This window comes from Antechinus flavipes, chromosome X (genome assembly GCF_016432865.1).
Source record: "Antechinus flavipes isolate AdamAnt ecotype Samford, QLD, Australia chromosome X, AdamAnt_v2, whole genome shotgun sequence".
Lineage (NCBI taxonomy): Eukaryota > Metazoa > Chordata > Mammalia > Dasyuromorphia > Dasyuridae > Antechinus > Antechinus flavipes.
In genome coordinates, this window is record NC_067404.1 from 24,888,686 (window position 1) to 24,912,117 (window position 23,432).

The 23,432-nt window shown below is 42.3% G+C and overlaps 1 protein-coding gene across 3 annotated transcripts in view; it reads right to left on the reverse strand.

The window, feature by feature from the left end:
* Positions 1 to 23,432, reverse strand: part of LOC127542516 (transcriptional repressor protein YY1-like) — a 144,599-nt gene that overhangs the window by 87,953 nt on the left and 33,214 nt on the right. For 2 of the 3 annotated variants that reach the window (XM_051968173.1, XM_051968170.1), the window contains exon 1: positions 19,738 to 19,884. The exons of the other annotated variant lie outside the window; for it this stretch is intronic. The gene's annotated coding sequence lies outside the window, so the exon portion shown is untranslated. Of the gene's footprint in view, positions 1 to 19,737; positions 19,885 to 23,432 lie in introns of those variants that run through there. 3 annotated transcript variants of the gene reach the window in all.

The window sequence follows — 23,432 nt, forward strand, 5'->3', positions numbered from 1 at the left end:
AGTACCCTTGGGGGGAGGGAGGGGGAATTGTTCAAATCACTAAATTAAGTGAAATGCAAATTAAACAAGCATTAGGTTCCACTGCTCGCTCATCAGCTTGGTGAAGAGAAACATGACAACTGTTGGAGAGGCTGTGAAGGACCTCCACGAACATAGATGTTGGTCAAGCAATAAATTGGTCCGACCATTCTGGAAAGTAATTTAGAACAATGCCTCTAAAATGATTAAACTGTCCATACCCTTTGAACCAGCAGTATCACAGCTAGGGATTCGCTAAAGAAAAAGGGGACTCATTGTAATGCCAGAGAAACTGAGGCAGGAGAGAGATTAGAGAGTTTTTAATATTTTATTAATGGGACAGTAAGATTGACTGGACAGGACTCTCGTCTCAAATTATCCAGTCAGACAGAGATAAAGATATACTGGGACCAAGGAATTCATGTTGGTCCCAGGTCTGGAGGAGACTGTCATCTCAAAGAATCCAGCTTCCAGCATCCACCGCCAGCCGCCATTCTCCAGCAATGAATGGAGAATCTCTAACCTTTATATACCTTTTGGAGACAAAGAAGAGAGTAGGAAAGAGCGGGAAAGCCCAGCTGGAAAAGGCTGTGAATCAAAGAGGAACCCAGAGACAGGATGTCTGAATACCCAGAGATAAAGATGTTAGTGAAATACCTTGGAATGTTTTAGAGGGATGTTGTAAATTCTCAAGGACAGAAGATAATCAGGAGGTCTACTCTCTTGTTTATCTTGCTTGGGCTAACAATTTATAACCTTAGACTAATTGGTCCTCAGCCTTCATGAACCAGAGGGAGATTTACAGCTTAGGGGAGTAATTAGGAAGACTGAGACAAGGGAAACTTGTACAAGGAAACTGAGTCAGGACAGTTAAAGAGAACTGTGGCATAACATCATGTAGTCAATCATATTTATAATAGCACTTTTTGGGGTAGGGAAAACTGGAAATGTCCTTCGGTTGGAGAATGGCTCAACCTGGGGTTCATGAATGTAAAAGAATAAAACTGCATCATAAGAAATGACAAGTATGACACAGTCAGAGAAACTTGGGAAAACTTGCATGCAGTGATGCAGAGTGAATGGGGTAGAACCAGAACACAAAGATCACAGGAACAGAAAAGAAAACAACTCTGAAAGACTTCCTTCCGGACTCTGATCAAAGCAGTGACTAATCCCTCCAGCTCAGATAAGTGATGATGACTCAGGCTTCCGGCCTCCTGGCAGAGGTGTAATACATCAGAGGTTCAGAAAAGAAATACATTTTCAGGCACAGCCAATGTGCTGAAGTGATTTGCTCGATTCTATTTGTTAGAAGGAAGGGTTTCTATTTTGGGGAAAGCAGGGAAGGGCGAGTTAAAAAGGTAGCCATGGCAGGGGGAAGGGAAGCATCAAAAAACATTTTAAAACAGGAGAAAATACAAGGAAATTAGAGAAGGGACCCAAAGAGGACAATTTTGTTCAATTTAATTTATACTTTAAAAAAATTCACTATACACGATTTAAGTGGATAGGCTCAAATAAAATCCTCCTTTTTGTTCTCTGTAAATGGCAATTTTTTTTGTGGTGATGACCGGTAAAATCCTGATTTGAAAAAGGAAAAAGAAAGAAGGAAGAGGACTAGAATATTTCCTGCTTAATGCACTAGACCGGTTGTTTCTGTTGAACTGCCTCAGTCTTAGAACTGGAAGGGAACAACTTCGTAACATCTAGTCCAACTCTTTCATTGTATAGATGAGGAAACTGAGGCCCAAAAATGTTCACTGGTTTATCAAAGAATACACAGTATTCATTCAGTGCCAGAGCCAGGATTCAAGCCCAGGGCCTCTGATGATAACTCACCACACACAAACTGTCCCTTTGGGATCTGAAACCCTTCCCCATCATTTCTAAGCATTTCAAAATGGGCAAATGCTTTTCTGTAATGCCAGAGAAACTGAGGCAGGAGAGAGATTAGAGAGTTTTTAATATTTTATTAATGGGAGAGTAAGATTGACTAGACAGGACTCTCGTCTCAAATTGTCCAGCCCTGATTGGGGGAATCTCTAACCTTTATATACCTTTTAGAGACAAAGAAGAGGAAAAAAGAGGGGGAAAAGCCCAGCTGGAAAAGGCTATGATAAAGATGTCAGTGAAATATCTTGGAATACTTCAAGGGATGTTGTAAATTTCTCAAGGACAGAAGATAATCAGGGAGTCTACTCTCTTGTTTATCTTACTTGGGCTAACAATTTATATCCTTAGACTAATTGGTCCTCAGCCTTCATGGACCAGAGGGAGATTTACTGCTTAGAGGAGTAATTAGGAAGACTGAGACAAGGGAAACTTATACAAGGAAACTGAGTCAGGACAGTTAAAGAGAACTGTGGCATAACATTTCAAGTTTCTCATTCTGCCCTCTCAAAATGAGGGGTCCACACCAAACTCCTATTCTGTTTCTCTTACCATGAGTGCTGGGATCCCATCTATTCTTTACCAGCTTCCCATCTCAGTGGTTTCAATACGGCCCTTTTCTGTGTCCCTCAGTCTGTTCTCATTATCTTCTTCCACTGCCTTTTCTGCCTCTAATGGTTCTCCTTTGTCTTAATAGCTGGCCCCCATAATTGGCCCATTACTTCAAATGAGTCGCCTGTTTCCCTCAGCACCGATCCTTAAGTCACAGATATATATCAGACACACTTCCGGAAGAAAAAAAAAAGCTTAGTGATTGTGCTTTGTCTTCCTCCCCCTATTTCCAGAGTTTTAGAGAGATTTCCTCTTCCCCCAATTTCACCTGCTCACAATCAGAGTCCTTTCCCTTTTTCTGGGGGTGTGCCTTTATTATACAATCTCTTTTTGTGCCTGAGGCCTTTGGTAAAGCAAAAGATCCAAGCTGCTACGTTTTCCAGCGGGGTATCCTAGATAGGGTCATAGACGCTCCGCCCCAGACCCCTCGGGCCATTTTCCTTCCCAGATTCTCAGGTAGAGAGGTTAATGAGCTGCAGCCATAAGCCTCTTAGAGCTCAAACACTATACTCCTGGCATTTGCTGCCTCTGAAGGTTGAGCTCCCCTGGTTTCCATGACAATCATCCTAGCTCTTTTAGACCCTCAGTTAAAGACTGACTCCCACCATCCAAATCGCCCCCACGTTCTACTCACCTATTACTGCTTTGGTCGAATATCAGGCCAAGAGAACTCCCTTTTTGTGGGCTGGACAGATTCCAAATAGGAAGAGTCTCCCTGGGCAACCTGGACACTGTTCTCAATTCCCACCCCCCAAATGGGGATTCTGTGCAAATGTTTCATTGCCTTCTGGGATAGCCCAACCTTCCGGGTGTTCTGGAGACTAGAATCAGCTGGGTCATCAGCTGCAAGGTCAGGATTGGAAGATAAACAACACCTTTGCTCACTGGCTATTAAGGGCTGAGGAGGAGAGATGCCCTTTGGTGGATACTGGCTAATGGGCTGAATTCACCCAGGTGGGAACAAAGAAGGGCTAGCAAGTTCTCAGAATGACAAACCTTTCGACAGTTTCCAGCAACGCGAGGGGCTTCCCGGGCTATCCTGTCCGCAGCCTCTCAAAAGGGGAAAGGTAATCCACCACCAGAAAGACGAAGCTTGGGGGAAGATGGGCCAAAACAAAAGGTCCTTCAGACCTCCCGGCTCAAGCAGAGAATGAGAAAAGGAGCTCTTAGGCAATCTTTCATCCTCCTCATCTTTTGTAGGATCAAACAGAAAGAGAAAACGGCTCCTTCCTACCCCTTCGAGACACAAAAATCCAAAGGGTCCCGGGGGTGGGGGAAAGGGGATCAGAACTGGAGAACTACTTAGATATCATCCTGTCCAGGGGTTCTTAACCTGGAGCCTCTGAACTTAGTTTTTTATAGGTTCTGTTAACCTTATTTCAATACAAGTGATTTCTTTTGATAATCACACACACACAGATAAACACGTGTATATTATTATCTTATGCATTTAAAACCATTATGATGAAAACGGATCCACAGACTTCACGGGACTGCTGAAGGGATGGATCACACGCATACATCATCCACAAGTGTTCCATTTCCACACTCAGGAACTCCGAAATTCTTTCATAAAACATAAAATGTTATTTTTCCTTCTCTCCTCATCCTGACCTTCTCCTAAACCTCATCTTCATCTTTGCCCTTGAATTTTTCTGCTTCTCAGCACCATCCCAGGCCCTCATCTCTGCTCTGGCTGCACTCCCCAAGCACGCTGAGCTCATGCAACTCTAGCCTAGCCTCTCCTCTCGAATTCCTTCCCTAATCCCCCGCCCCCAACCCCATCCCAGCGTGGACTCGGCCAAACCCTAGGCCTTTGGGAGGACATGCCAGAGCTGTGCTGACTGGGGTCACTCCAGATCCAAGCTGCACACAATAGGAGTACTTCTCCAGAACTCACAGCCAAGCCCACTACTCACCATGGCCTTCTTCTTCAAGATTGTCAAGTCGCCCCTTTCTCCCACTAGCTCAGCTGAGTGATTCACCTCACGCTTCACTCAAAACATATGTAGCTCTTTCCTGAGATCTTTCCCTTCTTCCCTCTTGCTTTTCTCCCGCCTGCCATTCTCCCCAAATCGTTTCTTCCTATGCTCTGGTCTCTCAGAAGGAATTAGCACCCGTCCAATTTCCTCCTTCCTTAAAAACCAGCCCTCTTCAGAAGGTAATGAGCTCATGGGGAACTCCTGTCTCTCCTTCCCTTCTCAGCTGAATTCCTATACAAGAAGCCTTCTCCATTTGGTGCCTCCAGGTCCTCTCCTCACTTTGAAATCCTCTCTAATCTAGCTTCCAATTCTAACTGCTCTCTACCAATGAACTCTTATTTCTCCACCTTAGTGATCTCTTCTCAGTCCTCGTGCTTCTTGTGCGATTTCTAGCATTTCTCAGTGTAGAATGCCTTCTCTAACTGGATACTCTAGTCTCAGTGTTTTGAGGACACTGTTTTCTCTTGCATTTTCTACATTTCCAACAACTCCTTGATCAGCTATATGAGGATCTCCCAAGGCTCTGGCCTGGACTCTCTTCTCTCTTTTTTCTCTCTGCTCTCTTGCTTATCCGCTCATTAGCTCTCATAGTTTCAATTATCATCTTTACACAGATGATTCTCTGATCTATTTATCCATCCCTAAACACTGTCCAACTGATACATTGTTGGTGGAATTGTGAACACATCCAGCCATTCTAGAGAGCAATTTGGAACTATGCTCAAAAAGTTATCAAATTGTGCATACCCTTTGATCCAGCAGTGTTTCTACTGGGCTTATATCCCAAAAAGATACTAAAGAAGGGAAAGGGACCTGTATGTGCCAAAATGTTTGTGGCAGCCCTGTTTGTAGTGGCTAGAAGCTGGAAAATGAATGGATGTCCATCAATTGGAGAATGGCTGGGTAAATTGTGGTATATGAACGTTATGGAATATTATTGTTCTGTAAGGAATGACCAGAGGGATCAATACAGAGAGGCTTGGCGAGACTTATATGAACTGATGCTAAGTGAAATGAGCAGAACCAGGAGATCATTATATGCCTCAACAACGATACTGTTTGAGGATGTATTCTGATGGAAGTGGATCTCTTCAATAAAGAGAGCTAATTCAGTTTCAATAGATCAAAGATGGACAGAAGCAGCTACACCCAAAGAAAGAACACTGGGAAATGAATATAAACTGCTTGCATTTTGGTTTTTCTTCCCGGGTTATTTATACCTTCTGAATTCAATGCTCCCTGTTAAACAAGAGAACTGTTCGGTTCTGCACACATATATTGTATCTAGGATATACTGTAACCCATTCAACATGTAAAGGACTGCTTGCCATCTGGGGGAGGGGGTGGAGGGAGGGAGGGGAAAAATTGGAACAGAAGTGAAGGCAAGGGATAATGCTGTAAAAAATTACACTGGCATGGGTTCTATCAATAAAAAGTTATTAAAAAAAAAACACTGTCCAGAGCTCCAGTTCCAAATGATTCTTATGTCCTTATATCCTTAAGGAATCCAAATGATTCCTTAGTGGCTCTTTCCAACCAGATGTCCTGTAGAAATTTCAAATTTACAACGTCCCAAACTATACTCATCATTTTTGCTCCCAAATCCACCCCTCTTCCAAAATTACCTTTGACTATGAAGGGCAATCCCATCCTTCCTATCAGCTAACTTCACAGCCTCTGTGTCCACCTCAAGTTTTTTTGGTTGTTGTTGTTTGCCCCCCAAATACATCAGTTTCTGAATTTTGTCCTTTCTCTTTTCTCCATTTCCATAGCTACTGTGATAGTCTGAGTCCTCATCAAATGACACCGGTGCTATTTTTATAAGTCTTCTACTTCTGTTCCCAGTCCTAAGTCTCTTCTCACTCAAATCCATCTTTCAATGAGCTTACAAAGTGACCTTCCTAAAGCAGGAGTCTGATGTGACCATCACTCCCCACCCCCAAACCCAATCAATTCTAATGACTGCTTGTACCAGTTAGTGTGAAATTTAAATGTTTGATTAACTGGTCCCTTCCTTAGTTTACAGCCTTTCCATATTACTCCCCTCCAAAATTTCCCATCCTGGCACTGGTTGTCCCCCATTGCCCAGAATCTTCTCCCTCCTAACATCCGAATCTTAAAATCCCTCTATTCCCTTAAGACCCCGATCAAGTTCTCTCACCTTGAGAAGGAAGGACCACGGCCACCAAAACCACAAAGTCCAACCTCCTGCAGGTAGCCTTTCTCGCTCCTGAAGCTGCTAAAGCTATCTTCTATCTACTCTGTATTTTCTTTGGTTTGATAAATTGGTATGTGTCAACGTATGTATATGCAGTTTCGTTCATTAGAATCCATGCTACCTGAGGGCAGGAAAAAACGTTTGCTTTTGCTTTGTGTCTCCACTGCCTAGAAAAAGTGCCTGAAGCTAGTGCCGCACTTTAGAAATAGCGCCAATTGCCAACATTCACTGCATTTTGCAGAAGGCAGGGGAATTCTAGAAATGGAGGGAGCTGGGAAAGAAAGCACACAGATCATTCCTATTTCTTTCTGATCATCCATCACAGTAGAATGGAGAGCGGGTTAGCCTTGGAATCAGGCCAATCTGGCCTCTGGTCCCGCCTCTCACACACGCCACAAGCCTTATGGCCTTGGGCAAAACAGACCACTGGTGCCCCCAAACAACTCTGGAAGACACTAACTTGCCAGTCAACCTGCCAATTTTGGTTCGGTAGGGGAGCTTTCCTTGTGAGGAGTTCTCTGCACTAATGAAAACAGAGGTCACGCCCCCAAAAAAATCCTAAAGCCTAACAAAAGCAGATACAATTATGCTCTCCTTGATCCTTTCATTCTCCTGGTAAGCCATTCTCAGTTCCTTCAACAGCTACTCATGTAGGATGATCCCAAGATCCTTCGTGATCCCTTCATGACCTCCCTTCAGCTATTGATTGCCCCTTCCCACCTTTTGTGTGTTGTGGGAGAATGCAGGAGGCAAACTCTCCTTAAAGTAAAAGTATCCAGGGGTTCCTAACAAGGATTTACAATCCCCCTTGCCTCTAATCATCCAGAGTATGGGGTTTATCATCCATCCTTCATTTTTAAAGAGGCCTAATGACATCAGGGGATGTAGTAATGGTTTTGACGCTGGGCCTGGAGTCAAGAGGATCTGAGTTCAAATCCAGCCTCAAACACTAACTGTGTGATCCAGGACAAGTCACTTTACCCTATTTGCCTGAGTTTCCTCATCTATAAAGGCACAAAGAAGGAAAGGCAGAATCTCTGCCAAGAAAATGCCAAATGGGGTCACGAAAATCAGGCATGCCTGATTTCAACAAGCCCTGGACCAGAACAGGTCCCCTCAGGCCAAGATACTTAAACTGGTGGAATAGGGTTATACTGAATAAGCGCAAGGCTGAGGATTGCTTGTGGTCAGTCAATAAACATTAATTAACGTATTATGTCCGAAGCACTGTGTTCATGGATGGAGATACGTAGAAGGAAAACAGTGGTTGGGGAGTGATCAAAGGGAGGCCCTTTTTCAAAGGATCGGATCTCTAGAAATTAACAAAGGCCAAGAAGAACTTTGGGGAAATGCATGTTGGGAGATCCGGAACTGACAATGATACTTGTTTATGAGTTTTCCACAGTACCATAGCCTCATGCCAATGGGCGTTCAGCCATTCATTCCCCCATTTGTAAATGCCAAGGTAAATTATATCTCTTGATGCGCTCTATACTTCTAAATATTTACTATCTACCAGTAGCCTGAGTCATTTTTTGGAATAATAAGAACAAGGTCAAGTGACACATTGAAAATATTAACTATCTCCGAAAGTGCCTAAAAACCAAGCCTATTAAAAAATAAACCCTTCAGCTGAACCATGACATATGGGAGGTTGGGGGGGGGGGTTGTTTGTTTTTTTAAGTTCTGCTATAATAGTCTATACCTGAAACAAAAATGATCTTTTCTTTGGTATGGGCCAACCTCTGTTATCATTTCACAGGCCCTTGGAGATTCATTCCATGTAGATAGATCATCCTAGCCAGATACAGGTGGCAGTTACCCACTAGCCCCCAAGACATTTTCTCTCTTCTCTAAAGGAATTCCGTAAATGACAAGCAGTATTCTCTCCCTCCCCTCCTCCTGTCCTTGTCCTTATACTTGAGAATTTCTATCTACACTGAAGTCTCTTCAAATACCCTGATCTTCTAGTCTATAATCTCATGAATTCCCATGACATATTTTAGACCCTCTCAGCCACACAGAACCCTTGTCTGAGGTGGCATAGTGGCTAGAAACACTGGACCTGGAGTTCAAGTCTTGTCTCAGACACTGTGAGACTCTGCGCAAGTCGCTTCACCTCTGTCTGCCTCAGTTCCCTCAACTATAAAATGGGGATAATAATATCACCTACCCCACAGGGTTGTTCTGAGTATCAAATGAGATAAAAATCTATGTAAAGCACATTGCAAACCTTAAAGCATTTTTATAAATGTTGGCTATCATTATCATTATCCTTGACAAGTGGGGGATTCTTATTTTCATCATCCTCCCCTACAATTCCACTTCCTTAATTAAAAACTCTGAAATTCCTTGATCTTACCACAATCTCATATCCTCTCATCTCTCTTGGTTCTCACTTATTACAGCACAAGTACAGTACCAAGGAAGGCAAGTGATTTACTCAAGATCTCACAGATAAATAAGTAACGGGTCTCCAGTGATCAAGGTTTCAATCCGGGTCTCCCACCTCACAATCCAGTAAACTTTGCCACCATATCAAACTACTTCTAACAAATCTTCTTTCGCTCTACCATCTGCCATACCACACTTGCACATTTCCCTTTCTCATATTTTTATTTTCCACCCTAATTCATGATAAAGGAATATTTTATTCAACCTAGGCTACATCCACAAAATGGGATCCCTTTGTAGTCAATCACCATTAAGTGCCTTCTATGTGCCAGGCACTATGCTAAACACTGGAAATTAACATACAAATGATATACATATATAGTGAGAGGAACAAAGAGAAGGATGGACATGGAAACACCAGGACACAGAGACACGGGGACAGACTGGGAGCCAGATTTGGAGATAGACAGACACGGAGGGAAACAGACACACAGACACGGAGGGAGACAGACATGGAGATACAGAGGGAGAGAGACATGGAGACATGGAGGGAGATAGACACAGAAACACGGAGGGAGATAGACACAGAAACACGGAGGGAGACAGACACAGAAACACGGAGGGAGACAGACACAGAAACACGGAGAGAGACAGACACAGAAACATGGAGGGAGACAGACACAGAGACATGGAAGGAGATAGACTCAGAAAAACCAAGGGGGATGTCACAGAAACACAGAGGGAGATGGACACACAGACATGCAGACATACAAACATGCAGACACGGAGACAGACATGGAAACACTGAGGGGGACAGACACAGAGACATGGAGGGAGGCAGACACAGAAACACAGAGGGAGACAGACACGTAGACACAGAGACACGGAGACATGGAGAGTCAGTGTTATTTGTCCTTCCCTCAGGAATGTGATAACATGGCTTACAAGTGAATTGGACTTAAATGGGGGGGGGGGTGCTGTGCAAGGTCACCTGTCTCATTTTTCCCACCAGAGACATCTGGATCCAGTGGCCAGATAGAGATCAGGACAACTGAAGATGGCCCTGGGTGCAATGGGAGATTCGTGGCCTTTCCCAGATCCCAATTTGAATAAGGCAATGCCCAATCAGCAATTAAGGCTAGGTAAGAACTGAAGCAACAATTGGCCTCTATTACCTTGTCAAAAAAAATAATCAAGGAACTCTCAGGGGTCTTCTTCCAATATAACCATATTGGTTTATACATATTATACATATTGGTTTATATATTCATAGGCCACTTTCAGGTTTCATATAAGACAAGTTTGCAGGAGGAAAAGTATAAGCTATATTCAGATCAAAAAAGTATTTCCCTACCATAGATTTTCCTACACTGATTTATCTATTGCTAACATATTCTAAAATGAACATGTGCTGTCCTTTTCAGGGCAGACAGAGAGGATCATTATAAAAGAAAGTACAATTGCATTCTAATTACCTTTGCCCCCAACTACCCTGTAACTCCAGGTAGGTCACTTTTCATTAATAAACCAGAGCACTGAAATTTTATCCTTTCTTCTATCCCCATTTCATTTATTCTTGAGAAAAATCACTTTGGCACATAACTGAAGGGTGGAGTAGAGAAGAGAGAGATTTGAGGCTGGGGCACCAATCAGCAGCCATTGCTGTTGTGAGGTTGTGAGGTGACAAGGGCCTGTACCAGCAGTGGCAGAGGAGAGAGAAGGGGGAAGAAAGCAGAGATGTCACGAAGACCAAAACCACCGGACTCCGCAAATGACTGGATATAAGGCTGAGAGAGAACAAGGAGTTGAGGATAATGCCTAGATGGCTTGCCTGCCTGTATGACAAGTCATTAATCTATAACAAGAGCCTTGAATACTTTCAGATAGTACTTTGGCAAGCAATAAATCCAATTTCAATTGACTGGATTATTTCTAGGAATGATAGCATGGAGTGTCTTTCCTTCTAATGATTTTATAGTTTAATTTATTTACATGTCTCACCTAACTCATGACATATATCAAAAATCCAGATATTCTAAGATAGCACTTAGGTGTATTAGAGATCAAAACTGCTATAGCTTAGTTTTCCTTCCCTCCTTCTTTTCTTCCATATTCTCTCGCTCCCTACTTCTCTTTATCTCTCTTTACTTTCTCCTCCTCCTTTTCCTCCCTCCCTCCCTTTTCCCCTCCCCTTCTCTCTCCCTCTCCTTCCTTCCTTCTTTACACCTCACCCAAACCTGTGTTTTCATTGCTTTCTGGAGCTCCCAGTGAGAAAACTCCCTCTAATAAGGCACAATGGCTACTGATACAATCTCTCTTAATATACTCTGGGCAACATTTAGGGTCAAGCCCACAGAGCCAGAATGTGTCAAAGGTAGGACATGGACCCTTCCTAACTGAGGCAGACTTGTTACTCACAAGGTTATGTGGGCTATTTTTTATCATGGAAGCTTTCCATTTGGACTTCTATCAAGATACCGTTCTTATTAGAGCACATATGTGATGTATTTAAAGTGAAACCAGAAAACTCGTAAGTATTTACTGCTAATGCCATCTGTACCTTAAAAACACCTTTTCTTATGCTGGTCAATTAGTGACATCCCCGCCCCCCACCAAAATGTCTGAATAAGAAAAGTCAATTATTAATCTATGCTAAATAAATACAGAAGCCCAACTCATCTCCAAGCTATTACAAAAGCTACTTGAGTATGAGAAAATAAACTAATGCTTCATCTCTATAGAATATGATCTTGACTTCAACAGTGATTTTTCTATAGTGCCCGGAGATCTCATTCTATCAGCTGAGGTTCAAGAACTGCAACAAGAAATAGAAAGGGAAGAAACACATACTGATATGGAATTCCTAGAAATTTGTCTCATAATTATAGAGTAATCTGAGGAGAGGAAAAAGACCTGATCTATTCCAATAGTTCAGCTAACCAAGCCCACATTTTTTCTTTTGCACAAAATGCCATTTCTTTTTGTCAAATGGAGTCTAGCATCTGATAGCAAAATAATTGTCCCCAATTTGGCATATTAAGATTACCATCTAGCTAATATGAAACATTTAAAGTGACAGTCTGATTTTGATCATTTCCCCATGATTTAATTAATTTGATTGAGAAATCAATCTCCTTAATTTCTAAAACCATATGAACCAGAAAGGTATAAAATGGGCTTATGTATTTTTTGCAAGTATGAAAATATATGTGGTCATTATACAGTATATTACTATGCCAGAGTTTTCCTTCAAATGTAAGCTGAATCATGTCCTCTATATACATGATGGTGTATCTTGTCTGAGTCTTACTGCCTTTCTCTATCAGGATCCTATGATAGACAGCAAATGGGCCAGGTACAAATAGGCCTTGTGGGCAGGAGAAAGACATATTCATTAAACCCAAACATCCACAGCTTTTGGGCCACAGACATTGGAAGATTTTATATGTATATATATATGTGTGTGTGTGTGTGTGTGTGTGTGTGTATGTATATATATATATATGTATGTATGTATGTATATATATATATATGTGTGTGTGTCTGTATGTGTGTGTGTATGTGTATATACACATCTACTTCCCAACCTCCCCTTACACACAGCCAAGAGCCCTTACCATTGCTAATTGGCTTAACCCACAAACCTTGCCCACCCGTTCCTGTACTCTGGTCTCACTTGCAACTCAACAGCCTGGACCGTGGTTGGCTTTGTCCAAGATAACCTGAATGTTTTACATTTTCTCTTCTTTCCTTAAACACCTTGGGCTAGGATACTTGGACAAGGAAGGGAGAACACAATTGGTTAGCCTTGCCCAGTTGTTTCTGGGAGTCCTTGTCACAGTGTCACCTTTCTAGGTTAGCATCCATATAGAGTGCCACACGGTCCAATTTGCAATTGCTTCTGGGGAGATTCTCATACCACATCCCCTCCACTATGCTGATGCTCTTTTGCTAGGATTACTGCGTTGGGGAACAAGCTGTAACTCAAAGCATGACAATGAATTCAGCTGTCAGTTTGGGCCATATGTCGCAAGTATAAAATGTAGAATATGATAGAGACAGAAAAGATGATGAGAAAATCATGTATATACCACAGAATGAAAAAATCGTAACCAACATCAGGAGCATCTCATGACAACCTCATGGGAAGGAAGATATGAAAGTCTCACAGGTATGGATGGTATGTTATCTGCATAAGTGAAGGGAATGCCTACATCATGGAGGTCACAGATCTGTTGGAAGTACAAGAAAATATGAGAGAGAAAAAGTAAGCAATAAAATGAACCTATTAGAGAGTATGTGTATGACATGGACGTTGCTAACAGAATTTTGAAAGACTGAAAAAAGCTTGACTTCCAGAGGAGTCCCATAATTAGGCCAATCATGGTGGGGGTTCACATCTCAAACATGATTTATATTGCCCTCCCCCCCAAAAAAAAGACCAAAAATATTGAAATGGCAATTAGTTTTGAATTTGAAGTTTTATCAGTTTGTGAACGATTCTGTATGTGAGACATACAGAAACCAACCCACACACTATGAGAGGCCATATGTGACTCAAGAGTATAGGAACCAAAAGGGAATTTGGGTTTCAGACTAACCTTTGTCACTTCCTCCTTTATGACCTTGTACATTTCATTTCATTTGTCTGGGTTCTATTCTCCTCACCTATAAAATAAGGCAGGTGGGTGGGATGCCCTCTTGGGCTTCTATCAGCACTTAATGGGTGATTCTCTAAGATATAAAAGGAAGACCTCACTGGCTTGTAAGCTCCTCAACTATGCTTTGTTTAGAAGAGAAAGCTGACCTGTTTCAGTGTCATCCCAGAAATAAGGAGACCTGGATTCCAAGTCAAGATCACTCATTAACCGTGACCTTGAGCCAATCAACTCTCTGAACCTTAGCTACTTCATCTGCCAAACAGATCATCTCTAAGGTATGATTATGATTTATAAAATCCAAAATCCCAAAATGCACATGTTCTCAAATCATTGGCATCTTCTTATTCCCTATCATCTCTTGCTGTATAATTGGAGCTCCATCCCAACAAGACTCTGTTAGCCTGCACTTTCCCCCCACAAATCCATACATTAATGTAAGTCTCTCCCAATTCCTCAAAGATGCTTTTTACTCTACATTTTAAGGTACGAGGCCTAGTTTAGGTCCCATGAAACCTCTTCATCCTCCTCCACTTATTAATGGTGATGAGCCAGGCTTCCACATCCTTTTGAGTAGACATATCTTCATACCATTTGAATCACCAGTTATAAACCAGGTAAGATGGAAGATGACCACCTGCTCCATCATTACCTCCTAAGATTCCATGGGCCTCCATATATTCCAATATATTCCACCTTCCAATGCACACAAAGGAGCCCTGGACCTTGCTATCCACTCTCCGCATGAACCCTCAGGACTATGTAGCTCTGATCCTAAGTACTAAGGACAGAGGTTTGCACATAGTAGGCATTTCATTCAGCTTTGATTTAAATGCCTTAAGGATATGTCCATCTTCCCAATTAGACTAAATTCTTGGACATGGCTCATGTACTTTTTTTGACTCCTGCATTACCTAGTACAGAAATATGTGACAGACCCATGGTGTATGAGATGGCCAATTGCAGAAAAATTGAAGAATAACATCACATGAAATGTACCACTTGACTTTATAGACCTCTCGGCCCATCTGGACTTTGGGCATAGAGCCTCAAAGCTCCAGAAAAAAAAATCATATATTTGCCTTATCACAGGGAAGGCATTTTGTTAATATGCATTTTTCTTTATTTTCTAAGTCCTGGAAATAATACTTTTATCCTTTAATACAGAAGGTTCCGGAGGATTTTTTTTTTTTTTTTTTTTTTTTTTTGCTGAGGCAATATGCATTTTTCTTTATTTTCTAAATCCTGGAAATAAAATTTTTATCCTTTAATACAGAAGGTTCCAGAGGATTTTTTTTTTTGGCTGAGGCAATCGGGATTAAGTGTCTTGCCCAAGGTCACACAGCCAGGAAGCATTAAGGATTCTTTTTTTCCTTAGGAGTAACGGGCTATACTTTATTATTGGTTGTTCAGTTGTGTCCATCACGTGCAACTATGTGACTCCATTTGACGTTTTCTTGGCAAAGATAATGGAGTGGTTTCCCATTTTTTTCTTCATTTCATTTTACAAGTGAGGACACTGAGGAAAACAGGATGAAATGACTTACCCAGGTCAGCCAGCTTTAGTAAGTATCTGAAGCTGGATTTCAACTTGGGTCTTCCTGACTGCAGGCTCAGTACTCTATTCCCTATGCCACCTAACTGTACTTTTATTATTGGAGTTGAGGTTAATTTTTTTACATTAAGTCTAAAGAATCAATCAACAGCATAGGAACTAAATAGATAATTATTTTTAAATGGAGAAGTTGTTGTTCAACCTTCTTTCTCAAAGAAGACCATTGACTTCGTGAGGGTGACATCTTGACTTGCACACAAATTGGATTTAAGTAAGACAGAGCTGGGCAGGCCACAATGCTCAGTTATCCTGACTCATATGGACCCACTTACTTATTCACAGGTCACAATGTGGTACAGAAGAAAAGCTACTGAGATTGGAAATCAGATGACCTGTCTCTGAATTCTGACTCAGATACTTGCTACCTGGGTGACCTTGGACTTATTTGGCTTGTGAAATCATCATCTCTAAAATGAGGAGGCTTCCTTTTGTAGTGGCAAGGAACTGGGAAACGAGTGGATTAGTTGGAGAACAGCTGAGTAAGTTATGATATATGAATTTGATGGAATATTATCTGTAAGAAACGATCAGCGGGATGATTTCAGAAAGGCCTGCAGAGACTTACATGAATTGATGCTGAGTGAAGTGAGCAGAACCAAGAGAACATTGCACACGGCAACAAAAAGATTATACAATGATCGACTCTGAAGGACTTGGCTCTTTTCAGTTCCAACAGACTTGTGATGAAGGGAGCCATCTGCATTCAGAGAGGATTATAGGGACTTCATGTAGATCAAAGCACAGGATTTTCACCTTTATTGTACTTTGCCTGCTTTGTTTTTCTTCTCATTTTTTTTCCTTTTTTGATCTGATTTTTCTTGTACAGATTGATAATTATGAAAATATGTTTAGAAGAATTGTGCATGTTTAACATATATTGGATTACTTGCTGTCTAGAGGAGCGGGGTGGGAGAAGGAAGGGAGAAAAATTTGGAAAACAAGGTTTTGCACAGGTGAATGTTGAAAAAACTGCGTGTATTTAGAAAGGTAAAAAAAAACTATTTATTTAAAAAATTAAATGAGGGCGCTAGATGAAATGATCTCCAAGGTCTCTTTCAAGTCTATGATTCTGTGACAAATCTGAATAATCTTACCACTAGACATAGCCTATATTAGCATTCACAAGGTAAAGTGGAAAACAGGAAATCAAACAGATATTCCAAAGAAAGATTGGAGGGAGAGGGGTAGGGCTGGAAAAGAAGTGAAATTGCCTTTTTTCTTGGCCCTGGAATTTCACTAGAATAAAGAATTCCCAGGGAGGATATTCCCTCTACCAATACGCATTAGCAACTATTCTGTGACTTCAAAACTTTAAACGATTTCTCAATTAATTTCCACTCATTAAAATTCTAGAATCTTATTTCAAATCATCCCTTTCCATGTATTCTATGATTTCATAAAAACTACTCTAGCTTCTCTCTTTTCCCTCTCTGCAAAAGCTCTGTATTCTCCTTTGTGCAGGTTTTTGCTCATGTGGTTCTCTTTGCTTCAAATACTTTTGCTTCCTCCCCCCTTCAATCCTTGGTTCTTCTAACACCAACAGAAATGTCACTTCTTTCCTGCTCCCTCCACCTCCCCCCAAGAGAAGAATGGCCTTCCCAGTTGGGTCTCAAAGAAAAGTCTGCTTTGGACTTCTTTAAGTCCTTAGTATAAGAGCAGGTCTTATCTACTCAAAACAGTATGTGGCTTTGGAATGAAGTCAAACTAGGAATCAAGGCATCTAGGTCCAAATCCTACCTCTGCCTCTTGCTAGCACTGTGAGTCTAGTAAGCGTGGGCAAGTCCCAGCTTTCTAGGCTTCAGTCTTCTCATCTGTGAAATTAGTGGACGAACTAAATGACTTCTCCTGGCTGTTTTAGCTCTCACCTATGTCCCTCTGACTCCCTAACTAGATTGAGCTCCAATAAGGCAGGGGCCAAGTTTCAATTGAAGTTTGAAACTCCCCTTATACTTCAGGTAACACTCTGCCTACTGAACAGGCCTTCCGTCTGTGAGCCTCCCAATCTAGGCTCTGGGTGACATGGGGCTCTGAGATTCAATACGTGTGGCCTTACTGAGGCAGAGCAGTGGCACAAAGGTTCAACTTTAGCTGGATCTTTGATGCACTCACACAATGGAATGAACATTAGATTTGGTCACAGAGGGCACAGCTTCAGGTCCCATCTCTACCGTTTATGACCTCTCTGACCTTTGGCAAATTATTTAATGTCTCCAGCTCTCATTTTCCTCATTTGAAAAAAACAGGGAGTGAGAGTGGTTGGCTGCTAAATTCCCTTCAGCTCTAAATCTACAATCTTATAATCCCATAACGTTTTGAAACTAAATGCCTGGAAATCAGTTCCAAAAGGATCTTATCTTATTCAATTCTCCTTTTCAGAGGATGAAACTACAAGCAAAGTGTGACGACTTCACTGGGCTAGAGTTTCCTTATTTATAAAATAAAGGGGTTGGGGCAGCACCTGCCCTGGAGGCAAGAGGACATGAGTTCAAATCCAACCTCAAAGACTTGACACTTGTTATTAGCTGCTCGACTCTGGTCAAGTCCCTTAACTCTGATTGCCACACAGATAAAATAAAATTAAAACAAGGAAATCACACTGGATGATCTCCAAGTACTCTCCAAGTTCTCAAATTTATGAGGTCCAGAGAAGGATAAGTGACTAGGCTTTCAGTGAGAGCAAGGAACATGTTTGTCAGGTGTTCTGATTCCTCATGTGACACTCTACTACACCAAGACTGCCCAGATCTATATCTTTGACTCCCAAAATAGCATCGGAGTGTGGCCCCTGTCAGGAACGCGATTTTATTCTGACAAGCTCAATGGAAGGGCCCAGAACCACTTTCCAGACAATACAACCGGAACCTTAATCGATGCCCAGATTTTACCCGTGGGGGTTCCTGAAAGTAACAGACCCATACCATCTTTGTAATACCATCTGAATTAAATGAACACAGAGGCCTTTTCGCAGGGAAATCATAGGATTAGGGATTTAGAGATGAAGGGGAAAGTAGATATTATCTTGTCAACTCCTCTTATTTCATCCATGAGGAAAAGGAGGTGTGGAGAGGGTGACAGGCCCAACATCACACAATATATTATTAAGCAGCATGATTGGGCAGAGCCATAAGTAGGAATATTTTCAACAGGGACAAACAGTCGTATGTGTACGAGGCGAGGGGCGGGAGGGAGAAGTACGCTAGGTCATAGCACACAGGATAATCTGTCTGTAGAGGCAGTCACATGAGGGTGGGCCTACCTATGCCACTTTTCTCTGAAGGCCCAGGGGACAGAAAAACCAGGAAGCTACAGGGGCCCCAGAGTGAAGGGGGCAGTCACACCTCAAAGTGGTCCCTGCCCTGGGAGGCAAAGCAAGGGAGCGAAGCTCAGCACAGACAAGAAACTGCAGATACCTCCTTCCCCAGAAAGAGCACACGCCTTTTAGATGTTGGCACCCCAGAGCTAAGCCCCGTGTGACCAATACTGGTTGCATCTCTGTAGCCGGGATGTAAATTCGGAACCTTTACCCCCGAAACAAGAGACCATTTTGCTGCGCAGTATGCATAGGCAGAGGACTACACATCCTCGGCAAAAGCGCACATAAAGAGAGCTGCTTCAGCAGAGCTCAAAGCAAATCAAGCAGAAAAGCAAGAGCGACAGCTCTGGCCTCCAGGAAACACAGATAACATTCATTTAGTTGGAAATAGATTCCTTCGTAGCAGCTCCTGCACCTTTAGGGAACAAACTGCGTCCCCCCATCCCCCACCCCCTTCAGATAAAGGCTAAATAATTAATGTGCTCACACAAGCCACCACGCTGCTTTTGATGCAATAGAAATAAGCTAGTTCATTGCCATTTATAAACAAGATAAATAGGTGAACAAAAAACACCTTACAACATTTAGTCAATTTCAGCACTGACCAGACACAATGCATTAGTCCCAAATAAAAGAGAACATAATTTTTTTTCAAGATCTAAGAAGAGGAACACACTCGTGTAGAAGTGACATGGATTCAGCTTTAGATCACCTATGGAATTGTTAGGTATGGCATGGGCACATGCCCCCAGCCATGCCTGCTGTTTCTAAAGGTACAGCAAGGCAGCCAAGAAACTCGTCTGGAAATTCTAGCCAAAGGCCCCCTCCCCCGCTCCTCCTTCCCAAGAGATTCAAAGGTGAACAAATTAGCAGGTTATCTGGATGACTGGGATCTGCAATACTGAACAGGCTAAAGCTGCATGGAGGCAGGAGCATCACCTAACGACCTATTCCTTTCCCAGTTTTAAGGGCTCTTTTGTTTGGGACTCAAGGGAACCTTTTTTACCAATCAGTTTAAAGAAAAAAAGTCATTTCACCTGCAAGGCTTCTACTAGGCAGAGCCCCAAAGTGGGACGATTCCTGCTGAATGAGCTTGCTTTGGATGGTCACGTGCCAACACCATGCCTTCCCCTCCTAGCAATTCCTTTCTTCCCACTTCCTTCCTTCCTTCTACTTCCTCCATGAAGACACAAGGCTCTGCCTGCAAATGCCGTAAGCAGAGAACCGCCCTCCCCCTCCAGATTCCCATGGAAACAGGAAGGAGCAGCAGAGACAAACACCCTTCGATCCTTCGGATGATCTGCTATACTTCCCTGATGTGGGCACCCCCTCCCTGGAAGCCAATCACCACTCCCTCCATGGCTTAGCTGACAGTTTTGTGATTTGCTCTGCCCCCAGGAAAACAACAAAAAGCGTCGCCTGGTGGCCGAGCCCCTCTGAAGCTGATTCTTTGATGAAAGGCACTCTCTCCATCCCTTAGCCTGCTATCTTAGGAGATGCTATCAGAGCTTGGGCTCTGCTGACAGAGCCTTCAAAAAGCCAGGGTCATATCCGTGACAGGAGGAGGCGACAGAGTTAAACCAACTGAATGCATCTCTGTCTTGGTGTGTGTATATATGTAATACCCATGCACACATAATACAGAACTATGTATCTTATGGATTTGTATTGATGGGCATATATCTACATGGATTTATTTTTGTGGAGGTCAGTCAAGGTTATGTGTACATACATGCGCACAATGATGTATATACACAAGTGTGTGTCTATACCTAGCCACACATGCAGATGCACATACATGTATGCATATGCTTTCATTCTTTTTATGATTGTTATTTTTTTCAGCCCTGGGTATGTGAAGACATGCTTATTTTCATGTCTGATACAAAAAGGAAATCGACCCTACAGAATTTTGTGCCTAAATGGGGGCAAGATACCATTTTGAAGAGTTCCAAACTTACAGTCAGGAAAGGCTTTCTTTCTGGAAAACAGGTGCTTTTAAAGGAAAGCAATAGGATACAGAGAGGGATACTGAAAAGACTAGTAGACTGAGTTGTAGAATCTGACTCATTTGAATGGGACTTCAGTGACCCCTCAATGACATCTGAAGAAGAATCCTCTATAAAGTGAGTCCTTAACCTAAAAACATCTATCAAGGCACCTCCTTTTCCCTTTTGAGGCAGCCCCTTCCATTTGGGAACAACTCAAATGCTTAGGAAGTTACCTGGAACATTAGGCCTGTTTGCTCTTTGCATGGAGTCCATCTCTCTTGATTCTACCCCCTGAAGCCAAACAAGGCAAATCTTCCCCCTTTCTGCATGATGGTCCTTCAAAGGCTTGAAGACAGCCATCATATCCTTCAGTTTTCTCTTCCAAACTGAACATTCCCAGGTCCTTCCACGGATCCCCATCCAAGTTGGACTCAAGGACCTTCAACAGACCGATGGTCCTTCCCTGGTGCCTCTAGCTCATCAATATCCTTCCTGAATGACAGCGCCCAAAGTGAACACATAAGTCTCTGACCAGGGCAGAGTACAGAAGAATGATTACTTTCATCCTCATTTTCCAGCTATAACAGCTAAAGACCTGAGATCTAGTACTGACTCTTGCTATGAAGTAGCTTGTATCACTTTATGCACGTTACTTTCTGTCTCTGGGTCTCAGCATTTGTTCTAAAACAATAAGACTTTGAATAAGACTTTGGGACTAGATGATCTCAAAGTTCCTTTCTGACCCTGACTTTGTAGAACTGCATGATTAATGAATCACCTACACCACCCTTGCAGACTACAGAAAGCTCATTATATTTGGCCTAAGTACTGAGGCTCGGATTTCCTGTGAGATAATAGTATCCACAGATTGGCAGTGACATTCCTCCTCCCATTCAATTCTAAGACAGCTGTCATCTTTACTAATTTTCCACTAAGTCACCTGCTGGATATATAGATGGCTTGATATACACAAATACACATGCATGCACACACACACGCACATGCACAGGTACACACACACACACACACACACACACACACACACACAAAACCCTCCTAAAAATTCCCTTTTCTTAATAGTTTCCTTGCCTTTGGGGTGGAGGCAGGTTGTTGACAGTGAGATAATGAATGTGATACCCACAGTATTTGTATTGTAATTCTGCATCCTTCCAAGTACTCCAATGTTAATTAACTATGTTCTATATAGATCCTCAGAGTGGAAAGAATTAGCAGCCCAACCAAATGTACTCTCTCACTTAACTCAAAATGAATACAAAAGGAGCTAAAGAGGTTAGCCACATAGCCAAGAACTCACAGAGACGCTCAGCTTGAGAAAAATGTGCAATAATAAAGCAAGAAGATAATTAGTAAGCTTCCATTATGTAACTTGGGTGGAAAGCAGCAATGTTACAGAAAAACCAAAGGGTGGCAGTAGAGAGCCAATTATATCGACTAATGCAGAAAATGGCCAAAAAGAAAGAAAATGGAGCTGGGAGGGATTTAGAGCACAGGCAACATTTCAAAAACCAAGCATCCAGACTCCTTCCAATACTTAATGATAGCAGAAGCCTCATTTTAGAAGTGACTGAAAGCTAGATGGCTGTAAATGGTGAGAACTCTGCTACCAATCTGGACCTTACAGACTAGCCAATGTCTTCCCCATCACACAATGAGTAAACTTAAATACAGAGCAGGTAAAGGGATATTCAAGGACTCCTGGCATAGGGCTATGGGGCTGGGTGGAAGAATGGGCTTGGGGGAAAAAAGGGAAATTATTCCATGAGTTCAAAAATTACTATATCATGGGCTGTCTGGCAACAAAGGCAGTCTTAATTGTAACAAGAATTCCTTCCACCTTCCAATTTGATAGGTGAAATGGTCTTGAAAAGAAAGAAAATGGCATCTAGCTAGCTTTTCTGGGAGATACGTGTTTTCTTAGTAGCCAAGAGTAACCTGGGCCCAAATGACAACAACTGTGAATAGAATGGATTGGAACATCATTTAGGGGAAAGGGAATAAGCCTTCCTGTATACCTACTCTGTGCTAGGCACTGTGTTAAGCACTTTACCAGCATTACCTTAGTTGATCTTCATAGCAGATGCCATTTTTAATCCCCATTTTACAGAAGGAAAAACAAGCAGGCAGAGTCACACAGTTAGTATCTGAGGCACAATTTGAACTCTGGTCTTCCTTACTCCAAGCCCACCCCTTCATTCACTGTGCCATCTAGCTGCCTAATTGATTAAGCATTTACGTAGGCTAAACACTGCTTAATACAAATAGAAAAGCAACACAAAACCTCCTCCCAAAAGTTTGCACTGTAATGTAACAGAGAAATCAACTGACAGGGACAAAGGCTCAGTGGTTCTTAGGGCCTAGTGGCATAGAGAATGACAAAGCCCAGGAATCCTTAGACTGGAAGAGCAGCTAAGATGGCAATCCCAGAGGGTCCGGAGGGCAGAGCAGCAGGAACGTGGATTTCACCATTTTGTTGGAAGGATTATTGTAGTCAATGCCTGCTAATTCATACAAGAAATGCCAAAAAAACATGTCTTCCACAAACAGCTGTTGAGAAAGGGGTGGTAGACCTGATGATCCAAGTGGAACAGACCTTAGGGTGAGCTCCAAAGGGCTGGGAAAGGAATCATGGTGGAAGAGGGGGCAGCAGCCAACCAAAAGTCAATTGTTCAACATCTGGTGGATACCGGGCAATGGGGTAGAGATCCTCATGGCCTCTTCCT